Source organism: Saimiri boliviensis, chromosome X (genome assembly GCF_048565385.1).
Source record: "Saimiri boliviensis isolate mSaiBol1 chromosome X, mSaiBol1.pri, whole genome shotgun sequence".
NCBI classification, from domain to species: Eukaryota; Metazoa; Chordata; class Mammalia; order Primates; family Cebidae; genus Saimiri; species Saimiri boliviensis.
In genome coordinates, this window is record NC_133470.1 from 47,514,226 (window position 1) to 47,526,414 (window position 12,189).

The 12,189-nt window shown below is 38.1% G+C and overlaps 1 protein-coding gene and 1 pseudogene across 2 annotated transcripts in view; one reads left to right on the plus strand and one right to left on the minus strand.

The window, feature by feature from the left end:
* Positions 1 to 12,189, plus strand: part of MAGED1 (MAGE family member D1) — a 113,455-nt gene that overhangs the window by 25,270 nt on the left and 75,996 nt on the right. The gene's annotated exons all lie outside the window — the stretch shown is intronic.
* On the minus strand, positions 4,812 to 5,570 carry LOC101051810 (large ribosomal subunit protein uL30-like 1 pseudogene; annotated as a pseudogene).

Here is a 12,189-nt window from a genome sequence, read left to right on the forward strand (position 1 = left end):
TTTCCTTGTGATAAGAACACTTAAAATCCTTCATCTGTTTATTTTGAAATGTATTACACAATATTGTTAATTACAGTTATGCTACTGTTCAATAGAACAACAGAACTTATTTCTCCTATTTAACTGTAATTTTGTACCCTTTAACCAGTCTTTCTGCCTCTCTTCTGCTCTCCTTTTTCCCTCTACCCTCCTCAGCCTCTGGTAACCACTATTCTAATCTGTACTTCTATGAGATCAGCCTTTTTTAGATTCCACAGATGAGTGAGGTCATGTGGTATTTGTCTTTTTGTGCCTGGCTTATTTCACTTAGACTTGTTTTCTTAATTTTATTTTTGGATTGTTCATTGCAAGGTAGAACTACAATTGATTTTTGTTGATGATCTTGTAAGCTGCAACTGTGCTGAATTCATTTATAAGTTCTAGTAGTTTTTAGTGGATTCCTTAGAATTTTTACATTCAAGATCATGCTATCCACAGATAGGGATACTTGTACTTCTTCTTTTATAACTTCAGTGCCTTTCATTGTGTTTTCTTTTAAAATTGCCCTTGTTAGAATCTTTAGTACGTTGTTGAAGTGGGGAGAGTAGGCATCCTTGTCTTTTTCCTGATTTTAGGGGAAAAGCTTTCGATCTTTAATTATTTATTGATATTATTATTATTAGTGACAGGGTCTCCCTCTGTCACCTAGGCTGGAGTACAGTGGCACAATCTCTGCTCACTGCAGCCTTGACCTCCCAGGTTCAAGTGATCCTCCTGCCTCAGCCCCCCAAGTAGCTGGGACTACAGGGGTATGCCACCTTGCCGGCTAGTTTTTGTATTTTTTGTAGAGACTGGGTTTTGCCATGCTGCCCAGGCTGGTCTCAAATACCTGGGCTCAAGTGATCCCGCCTTGGCCTCCCAAAGTGCTAGGATTACAGGCATGAGCCACTGTGCCCGGCCTGATCTTTAATAATTAAGTATGGTGTTTCTGTAAATTTTTCACTGATGTTGTTATCAGGTTGAAGAAATTTCCTTCTGTTCCCAGTTTGTTTGTTTGTTTGTTTTTATGAAAAGGCATTGGGTTTAATTAAAACCTCTTTCTATATCCATTGAGATGGTCATGTGGTTTTCATCTTTTGTGCCCTTAATACAGTGTATTACACTGCTTTTCATATATTTATCCAGCTTTTTATTTTTGGAATAGATACAATCATGGCATGGCGTTCTTTTTATATGTGTCTGAATTTGGTTTGTTATTTTGTTGAGGATTATTGTGTTTATATTCTTACGGGATATTGGTCTGTAGGTTTCTTTTCTTGTAATGCCATTGTCTGGTTTTGCTATCAGAATATTACTGACCTCACGGAATAAGTTAGGAAGTATTCCCTTATCTTCCCTCTTTTCAAGGACTTTGTGTAGAGTTTAGCAGCAAAGTTGTCTGGGCCTTGGCTTTTATTTGTGGATAGTGTTTGGATTACTAAGTCAATCTCTTCACTTGTTATAGGTCTCGTTATCTTACCTATTTCTTCCTAAGTCAGATTCAGCAGTTTTCGTTTTTCTAGGAGTTTGTCTGTTTTAAGTTAATCTGATTTTTTGCCAAACACTTATTTATAGCATTTTAAAAATAAGGTTGGAAGTAATATTCCCTCTTTCATTTCTTACTCTAGTAATTCGAGTCTTCTATCTTTTTTTTTTTTGGTCAGTCTGGTTAAGGGTTCATCAATTTTGTTGATCTTTTGGAAGTACAATCTTTTGGTTTCATTGATTGATTGCTTTCTATTATTTTTCTATTCTCTATGTCATTTAATTACTCCTTAGTCTTTGTATTATTTCCTCCCTGTTTCTTTTTATAGTTAATTAAGATGAGAAGCTAGGTTATTGTTTTAGATCTTTCTTATGTTTTAATGTAGTTATTACTACTATACATTTTCATCAATAAAGAATACTGCTTTCACTGCATCTCATGTTTTGGTAGGTTGTGTTTAAGTTTTCGTTAATCTCAAAGAACTCTCTCATTTCTTGTATAGTTTATTCTTTGACCTTTGGCTTATTTAGGGGTGTGTTGTTTAACTTCTACTTTTAAATTACTTTGCAAAATATCCTTCTGTTACTGATTTCTAATTTAATTCTATTGTGGTTGGTGAAGATACATTTTATTATTTCAGTCCTATTTGTGGAGACTTGTTTTATGATCTAACATATGGTCTATCTTTCATGAGAATATTTCATGTGCACTTGAGAAGAATGTGTATTCATCTGTTATTGGGTTAAGTGTTCTATAATGTCCATTAGGTCCAGTCTTCTTTTTCTTTGTTCAACTCCTGTCTGATTTCTTTATCTGTTGTTGAAAGTGGGATATTGAGGCAGCCAGAATATGTTATTGAGTTGTTCATTTCTCTCTTCAGTTTTGTCAGTTTTTACTTCATGTATTTTGGAATCTGTTGGTAGATGAATGTAAGTTTATCATAATTATATTTTTTTGATGGATTGGCAGCTTGAGTGTAAAATGTTATTCTTTGTCTGTTGTACCAATGTTTGTTTTAAAGTCTATTTTGTCTGATATTAGTATAACCACTCCTACTCTTTTTTGATTACTGTTTATATGGTATCTCTTTTTCCAGTTTTTGACTTTACACTTATTTGTGCCTTTGAATCTAAAATCATTCTCTTGAAGATAGTGTATAGTTGGACCGTACCTTTTTTTGTTGATTTAACTAGTCTCTGTCTTTATTGTAGCATTCAATCCATTCACATTTAGTGCAGTTACTCTTTAGGTAGAATTTACCTACGTGTTTTGTTATTTGTCCTCCCTACTTCTTTTTTTTTTTTTTTTTTTTTGAGACGGAGTTTCGCTCTTGTTACCCAGGCTGGAGTGCAATGGTGCGATCTCGGCTCACCGCAACCTCCGCCTCCTGGGTTCAGGCAATTCTCCTGCCTCAGCCTCCTGAGTAGCTGGGATTACAGGCACGCGCCACCATGCCCAGCTAATTTTTTGTATTTTTAGTAGAGACGGGGTTTCACTATGTTGACCGGGATGGTCTCGATCTCTTGACCTCGTGATCCACCCGCCTCAGCCTCCCAAAGTGCTGGGATTACAGGCTTGAGCCACTGCGTCCAGCTGTCCTCCCTATTTCTTATGTCATTTTGGTTTTTCTGTTCTTACATTTCTGCCTTTATTTGCCTTAAATAAATATTTTCCAGTGTGCCATTTCAATTCGCTTGTTGTTTCTTTCACTATATATTTTTGATTTTTTTTAGTTCATTCTATGGAGATTACCATTAACATCTTAATTGATGAGATTCTAGTTCAGATTTATATGAACTTACTGTCAGTAGAAGACAAAAGCTTTGCTTCTTTAATAGCTCTGTAACCTTCTTTATGTTGTTAGTGTCACAAATTACATCTTTTTGCACTATGTCCATGAACAAAGATTTATAATTATTTTGGTAGTCATGTTTTAAGTCAGATTGGAAAACACAGGAATTGCAAAATTTTTATTTTTGAGACAGAGTTTCGCTCTTGTTGCCCAGGCTGGAGTGCAATGGCACAATCTTGGCTTACCGCAACCTCTGCCTCCTGGGTTCAGGCAATTCTCCTGCCTCAGCCTCCTGAGTAGCTGGGATTACAGGCACGCGCCACCATGCCCAGCTAATTTTTTGTATTTTTAGTAGAGATGGGGTTTCACCATGTTGACCAGTATGGTCTCGATCCCTTGACCTCGTGATCCACCCGCCTTGGCCTCCCAAAGTGCTGGGATTACAGGCGTGAGCCACTGCACCCAGCCAGAAATTGCAATTAAAAAAAAACAACAACGATATTTATACTGTTTTTAATGTTTACCTATGTAGTTACATTTACTAGTGTACTTTATTTCATCTTAGGATTTCACGTTACTATCTAGTGTCCTTTCCTTTCAGACTGAAGGGCTTCCTTTAGTATTGCTCATAGGACAGCTGCATCTCTTTTAGTTTTGTTTATCTGATAATGTCCCATCTTCTTCACTTTTGAAGGATAGTTTTACTTCCTCTATTAGATATATAATTCTTTTTTTTTTTTTTTCAGAGTCATTTATTTTTGTACCTTTCCTCTGACGTATATTTCAAGTCTTTCTCACAAGGCCCCAGGAATCACCAGATTCAATTATGTCCCTGGGCTTGTCCACTGCTGCAGGAGTCTTGGGGAGCCATGTACAAATGCTAGAGTTACTCAATTACCAACATTAAGCCCTAGGATAAGAGATGCAGCAAAGCAGGACTCCTTCCTCCATGGAATGTGCTGATTTCAGACGAGGCAGCAGCCAATGTAGAGCATGCTAGAATTCTTCCTTGGAACTGGACTGTGATGAGAGGTGCTTGCCATGAACATAAGCTACTGTTTTTTTCTTTTCTTTTTTCTTTTGAGACAGAGTTTCGCTCGTTGCCTAGACTAGAGTGCAATGGTGTGATCTGGGCTCACAGCAACCTCTGCCTCCCGAGTTCAAGCGATTCTCCTGCCTCAGCCTCCCGAGTAGCTGGGATTACAGGCATGGGCCACCATGCCCGCTAATTTTTGTATTTTCAGTAGAGACAGGGTTTCACCATGTTGGTCAGACTGGTCTCGAACTCCTGACCTTAGGTGATCCACCCTCCTCAGCAGGAGGAAGTACTGGGATCACAGGCTTGAGCCACCACGCCTGGCCACCTACTGTCTTTTCTTTGACCCTTCCTTTCCAGTTTTTAAAGATAAAGCAGGAAATAATCTTCTCTGAAGATACTTGATACAAATTCTCCAAAACCAAAAACACATGCTTCCGCTTCATTGATAAAAATTTATTGCAGTTTGGCACCTGGTTCTAGTTCAGCTGGCGGATGAGCTGATTGATGTGTTCACCCTGATAGCCAGGTGTGCCCAGCTCCTTGAGGAAGCCCCCTCTATTTTTGGTAGCATGACGGGCCACTGAGAGGTGGAAAGGGCGCAAGAACCATGAGATCTCCTGGAAATGCTTCCCCGGGAAGGCAATTTCATGAATGAGGTCTTCCAAGCAAATGACACCAAACTACCCCAGGTGCTCCTCAATCACAGTGTTGTCTCTCAGAGGGATGGCCTTATTCTTGACCATGGCTTGTCCACGTTTCAAAATGAGTTCCCGGACAGACTTCAGATTTGGAAATCCCCAGGTCACATAAGATTCCACTATACGCGGCATTTTTAGGTTCTGGGGAGTGACTTTTACAAAGACACCACTAAAAATTTTCTTTAGGCGAAGTCTTGCCATGGTTCTCTGCACCAGTAAACTCACACCATCAATCCTTTCGATGTGTACAACAAAGGCCAAAGAATGTTTATCTGGCAATTCCAAGGCATGAGGCTTCACTTCTAGTCATCTGACACACACCTTGTCACGTGTCTGCCGCCAGGAATCATGCAGGAATGATTCCAATCGCTTAAACCTGGGGCCTTTTCTTTTCCTCTGCTCCTTCTTTGCCAAAAGTGCCTGCTTTGCCTGAGTGGCTTTGAGGGCTTGATACGCCTTCCTCTTTTTCAGGAGATTTTCTGGAACCAAAGGGATTTTTCTTTGCTCTTGCTCCTCCATCTTTCTGATTTAGCAGCTACTCAGATATATAATTCTTCATTGCAGTTTTTTTTCTTTCTGTTACTTGAATATGTCTTCCCACCACTTTTTGGCCATGGCTTCTGAGGCCATGGCCCAAAACTGTTGCAGTTTTGTGTTCTTGTTTGTAAAGAGTTGTTTTACTCTTATTGCTCTTTGGGATTTTCTCCTTGTTTTTGGCTTTCAGTATTTTCATTATGATGTGCCTGTGTGTATATACTTCTCATTTTTCCTACTTGGTGTTTGTCTGCCTTTTTGAATGTGTATGTAAACATTTTTTCATCAAATTTGTGATGCTTTCAGCTATAATTTGTTCAAATGTCTTCCTCTTTCTCTCTTTGCTTCTCTGATTCCCATTATATGTATTTTGGTTAGTAGATGATTTCTTACAAGTTTCTGAGGCTGTGTTTATATTCTTTGTGTGTGTGTGTGTGTGTGTGTGTGTACACTCTCTGAAACCTGTGTGTGTGTATAAATATATGTATTATATATATATATATATATATATATATATATATATGGTCTCTGAAACTGCTGAAACTGTGTGTGTGTGTGTATGTGTGTGCGTGTGTGTAAAATTTCTGTTCCTCAGCCTGGATAATCTGAATCAGACTATCTTCAACCTTGCTGATTCTTTTTTTCTGTCAGTGTAAATCTGCTCTTGAGCCCCACTAATGAACTTTTCATATCAGTTACTTTATATTTGTAGGGAGCTTGAGGGATTTAGGGGCTGATCAAAGAAAGACATATGACTATGAGGTGGCAGTATCACACACAAGCTTTATTGGGAGATGCGTTGACAGGCTTGCATGTTGGGGAAGTCTCTCACAGTAGGAGCCTGTCCAGAGGCTATGGCTTTGGAGTTGCTACTCTGAAGAGGAGGAGGCCGTAGAATTTCCAGAGAGGGAGACTGTATAGGGGACTTGACTTACATGTTTAGGTGATGGCTTCTCAGCAGCACCGTGGGAAGTCCCTGGGTCAGAGAGCTCTAAAGGGCAACAATGTGTAAAAAGACAAGATTACAACAAATTCAGTTTAAAGATCTCAGTTGCCCATATTTGTGATTCTAGAATAAGACAACACTATTCTACAAAACAGAATACAGTGTTCAAATGAGCTGAGAGCAGAAGAGGTTGAGTTCATAGAGGAGAAGGGCTGAAGAAGCAAAGAACGAAGTATATTAGTCTATTGTATGTGTAACCACTAAAGTATCTACTCAGTAGCTTAGCCATCATTGGATAAAGATTTCCTTAAATGCCTGGGCCCAATAAATGACATAGTCTTTAACAAAAGAATCTGTATACATCTTGGGGCAGAGGACACTTAGCCAGGCAGTTTACAACCTTAGCCTTCACTTCCTGATTGCAAAAAGCCTAAAGGTCAGAAGTGAGAGTTGCCAGTGAGGTGGCTCTTGCCTATAATCCCAGGACTTTGGGAGGCCTAGGCGGTGGATGATGAGGTCAAGAGATGGAGACCATCCAGGCCAACATGGTGAAACCCCGTCTCTACTGAAAATACAAAAATTAGCTGGGCATGGTGGTGTGCACCTGTAGTCCCAGCTACTGGGAGGCTGAGGCAGGAGAATCGCTTGAACCCAGGAGGTGGAGGTTGCAGTGAGCAGAGATCAAGCCACTGCACTCCAGCCTGGGCTACAGAGCGAGATTCTATTTACCAAAAAAAAAAAAAAAAAAAAAAAAAAAAAAAAAAAAGTGAGAGTTTATGGTCTTCTCAGGTCTTTTCCTGAGCTTGCACACAGCCCTATCTATACATGTAGGTGGCCTTCTATATTCCCTAGAAGATGTCATAACTTTTCAAATCCCCTATTGATAGCTTATTCCTCAGCTTTTCCTTTCATTCTTTTTATTTAGTCTATTGTTTTCTTCAAGTGTTATCATTTGTGGAGGGGCTTTTAGTGTGGGTTTTGCACGGAATCAAACATAAACCTTTTAAGTAGTGTCTTCTGGGGAAGCTACAGACAGGACAAATACATAATGACAGTTCTTTAGAACTGAAGTTTTGGGAACCAGCTAAGGTAGTTCTTTGACAGCACAGAACTGTAGGGAGAAATGAGCAGCTCCTGGCTGAAATGCCACAGACTCTCCTTGCTCTTACTTAGTTCTGAGGATTTTGTTGCCCTTTAATCAATCTCCCAAGACTTTAGGTGATTGACTTTGCTGGTTTTGACCAGTGTTATTAGATGTCTCTTTTGGGGAGGAGATTTCACCAAGCTCCTCACATTGCCATTCCAGAATTCCCATACTTCTTTTGGTGTTGTATCTAAAACCTCATTGCTAAGCCTAAGGTCATGCAAGTTTTCTCTTTTCTTCTAGAAGATTTATAATTTTCTGTTTTATATTTAGGTTTGTGATCCATTTTGAATTAATTTTCATGTGAAGGGTGAGGTTTGTGTCATAATTAATTTTATTTTGCACATGGATTCCAATTGTTTCAGCACCGTTTTTTGTTTTTTTTTTTTTTGGCAAGGATTGTCCACCATTGGATTATTTTTATTCCTGTGTAAAAAGAATCAGTTGACTAAATGAAATAACTTGATTAAAAAATAGGCAAAAGACCACAATAAAGACACTTTACCTAAGAAAAACAGATAAGCATGTGAAAAGATGCTCAACAGCATATGTTATTAGGAAATTGTAAGTTAAAAAAGATACCACTACACATTTATTGGAATGCTCCAAATCCAAAACACTAACAACATCAAATACTGGTGGAAGATGAAGCAACAGGAGCTCTCCTTCATTGCTGGCGGGAATACAAAATGATATAGCCAATTTGGAAAACATTTTGACAGTTTCTTACAAAACTAAATGTACTCTTACCATATGATCCAGCAATTGTGCTCTTTGGTATTTACTCAAATGGGGTGAAAACTTATGTCTACACAAAACCCTGCACATGAATGTTTATGGTAGATTTATTCATAATTGCCAAAATTTGGAAACAATCAAAATGTCCTTTAGTAGGTGAATGGATAAACTGTAGTGTGTCCAGACGATGGAGCTTAATGCCACAAAAGGGCTATGGAAAGCCTTTTCAAGAATGAAAAGATATGGAGGAATCATATGTGCATATTACTGAGTTTTAAAATAAGCCAATCTGAAAAGGCTGCATACCCCAGCTACTCGGAGGCTGGGGTGGGAGGATAGTTTCAACTGGGGTGGTGGAGGTTACAGTGAGCCAAGATTGTATAGCACCCCAGCCTGGATAACCCAGCGAGTCCCTGTCTTAAAAAAAGAGAAAAAAAAAGTAAAGAAAAGAAAGGAAAGGCGGCATACTGTGTGATTCCAAGTACTGGACATTCTGGAAAAGGCAAAACTGTGGAAACAGTAAAAAGATTAGTGGTGCCGGGCGCGGTGGCTGAAGCCTGTAATCCCAGCACTTTGGGAGGCCGAGGCGGGTGGATCACGAGGTCAAGAGATCGAGACCATCCTGGTCAACATAGCGAAACCCCGTCTCTACTAAAAATACAAAAAATTAGCTGGGCATGGTGGCGCGTGCCTGTAATCCCAGCTACTCAGGAGGCTGAGGCAGGAGAATTGCCTGAACCCAGGAGGCGGAGGTTGCGGTGAGCCGAGATCTCACCATTGCACTCCAGCCTGGGTAACAAGAGCGAAACTCCATCTCAAAAAAAAAAAAAAAAAAAAAAAAAAAAAAAAAAAAAAAGCCGGGCGCGGTGGCTCAAGCCTATAATCCCAGCACTTTGGGAGGCCTAGGCGGTTGGATCACGAGGTCAAGGGATTGAGACCATCCTGGTCAACAAGGTGAAACCCCATCTCTACTAAAAATACAAAAAATGAGCTGGGCATGGTGGCGCATGCCTGTAATCCTAGCTACTCAGGAGGCTGAGGCAGGAGAATTGCCTGAACCCAGGAGGTTGTGGTGAGCTGAGATCACGACATTGCACTCCAGCCTGGGTAACAAGAGCAAAACTCCATCTCAAAAAAAAAAAAAAAAAAAAAAAAGATTAGTGGTTTCCAGGATTTAGAGGTTGGGAATGGATGAATAGATGGAGCACATGGCATTTTTAGGGCAGTGAAACTACTCTGTATGGTACTACAATGGTGGATACATGTGTTTACACATTTGTGAAAACCTATAGAATGTACAACACTGAGAGTAAACCACAATGTAAACTGTGAACTTTAGGTGAGAATGATGTCAATATAGGTTCATTAATTATAACAAATAATCATACCCTTCTAGTGGGAGATTTTTGTAGTGGGGGTGGTTGTGCATATATGGGAGCAGAGAATATGTGAGGAATCTGTACCTTGGATTCAGTTTTTCTGTGAACCTAAAGCTTATCTAAAAAATAAAGTCAATTTAAAAAAAAAGTCAACTGAAAAAAATAATACTTCACTCTCCCACACATTACCTCAATCCTCTGGCAATAATAAATGGTTTTGCAGTATTTAAAAAAATCTGTGATTATATTTGCGTTGGTCTATTTTTGGGCTCCCTATTCTGTTCTGTTGATCTATGTGTCATTTCTTTTGCTAATACTATGGCACCTTGATCACCTTAGACTTATGCTGCATCTTGAAATCAGATAACATGAGTCCTCTAACTTGGTTTTTCTTTTTTCAGAGTTGTGATAGCTATTCTAGGTTATTTGCCTTTTCATGTATATTTTAGATTCAGTTTGGCTATGTCTACAAAATGCTTGCTAAAATTTAGATTGGAATTGTGTTTATATGGATTTAATCGAGGATTTTATCTCCTCTCTTTAGGTATCATTTATACTTCTTTTTCTTAATTTTTCAGTAGTTACCCTAGTGTTTATAATACACATTTTTAATCTAAGTCTTTCAAATACTATCGTATTGCTTCCTGTGTAGTGTAGGTACCTTATAACAGTTATCCCCCGTTTCTCCCTTGCTTCCCTTTTGACATTGCTGTCATCCCTTTCACTTACTTCATTTCAATGTATGAGATGACTATGGCATAAAGTGGTGTTACTACTTTATACACAGTTACTTCCTAGATTGATGAAGAATAAGAAGAATAAAACAGTTTTATATTACCTACATTTATTTTTCTCTGACTTTCTTTCTTTATGAAGATTCAAGTTTCTAACATATGTTATTTTTTTTCTGCCTGGAGAACTTCTTTTGACATTTCTTGCAGGACATGTCAGCTTATGGTATCCATGTAAACAAATCATAAGTGGTAGATTTTCCTGTCTCTCCAAATGTTCAAGTGGTGATTTCCCCTGTGACCTCCATTCTCTGATGATTCTTTAAGAGTTATCGATTTTCATGTTGTCTAGCTTTTGTGTCTTGTAAGAGCAGGGGTGACATCTTCCCAGTTCTTTACAATTTGGAGCTACAATTAGAGGTGCTTATATATGTATTTTTAATTTTTTTGGTGGGTGCATTACCAAAACAGTAAAAAGGAACAGTTGAAATAAATTTTAATAAAGTATTTTATTTAACCCAAACATCAAAAATAACATTTTATCATGTAATCTGTATAAAAATATTTAAAAGCTGTTCTACATTCTTTTAAAAATACTCTTCTAAATATCATGTGAATTTTTCTACTTGTATCACATCTCACTTTGAACTGTTGCATTTCACTTGTTCAGTAACCCAATGTGGTTTGTGGCTATTGCATTGAGCAGCACAGTTTCAAAGAGAATATGTAGAAAGAGAAGAGAGTTGAGGATGAACTTCTGGGGATACAAACAGTTAGGTATTAAGCAGAGGAAGAGAGACCTAAAGACAGAGAAGGAAAAATCAGAGGAAAATTGAAGAGAGCAAATATATAACTGGAACAAAGGGAAGAATATGTTTCAAGCAAAAGTAAGTATTCAAATAGTGTCAAATATGGCAAAGAGCTCAGGGTAGATATGGACTAGATATGGGAACTGACAGGTGGAAAAGAATAGAGAATACAGAAATAGACCAGGTGTGTGTGTGTGTGTGTGTGTGTGTGTATGAAATTAGTAAATGAAAGAGGTGTCACCATAAATTGATAGAGCAGAATATATCATTCGGTAAACGGTGATGAGACCGTTTACCATCTAGAAAAAAAAATACCAATACCAAAACCAAAACATTAATTTCCTGTAGGTTATAGACCCAATTGTGAAAAGCAAAACTTTAAATTTTTTATTAAAAAAAAAAGTAGGTGGCTATTTTTATTATCTCAGGGAAAGGAAGGGTTGTTGAAACAGAACATATAAAGAATGCCTATAAATCAATTAAATGATAAGCCATCCAATCCGAAAAATGGGCAAAGTTTTGAATAGGTAATTTATAAAAAAGGAAATAAAGAAGTCCAGTAAATACATTAACATGTGGCCAATTACACTAACAATCAAGGGACTGAAAATCAAAACAATGAAGTGTCAGTGTCACTTTTAACATATCAGGTGAAAATTTTAATGTTTGACAATACCTAGCACTGGCATGGTTGTAGGGAAACAATAGTCTTCATATATGGCTGATATGGGTGGAAAGAAACGCAACCACATTTCAATGAAATTAATTGTGAAGGATCCAGTAAAATTGTAGATGGGCACTTCCCTCTGTCACAATATTTCCATTCCTAGGAGACATGTAAGACAACATTGTGGTATTATGTGATATTGTGAAAA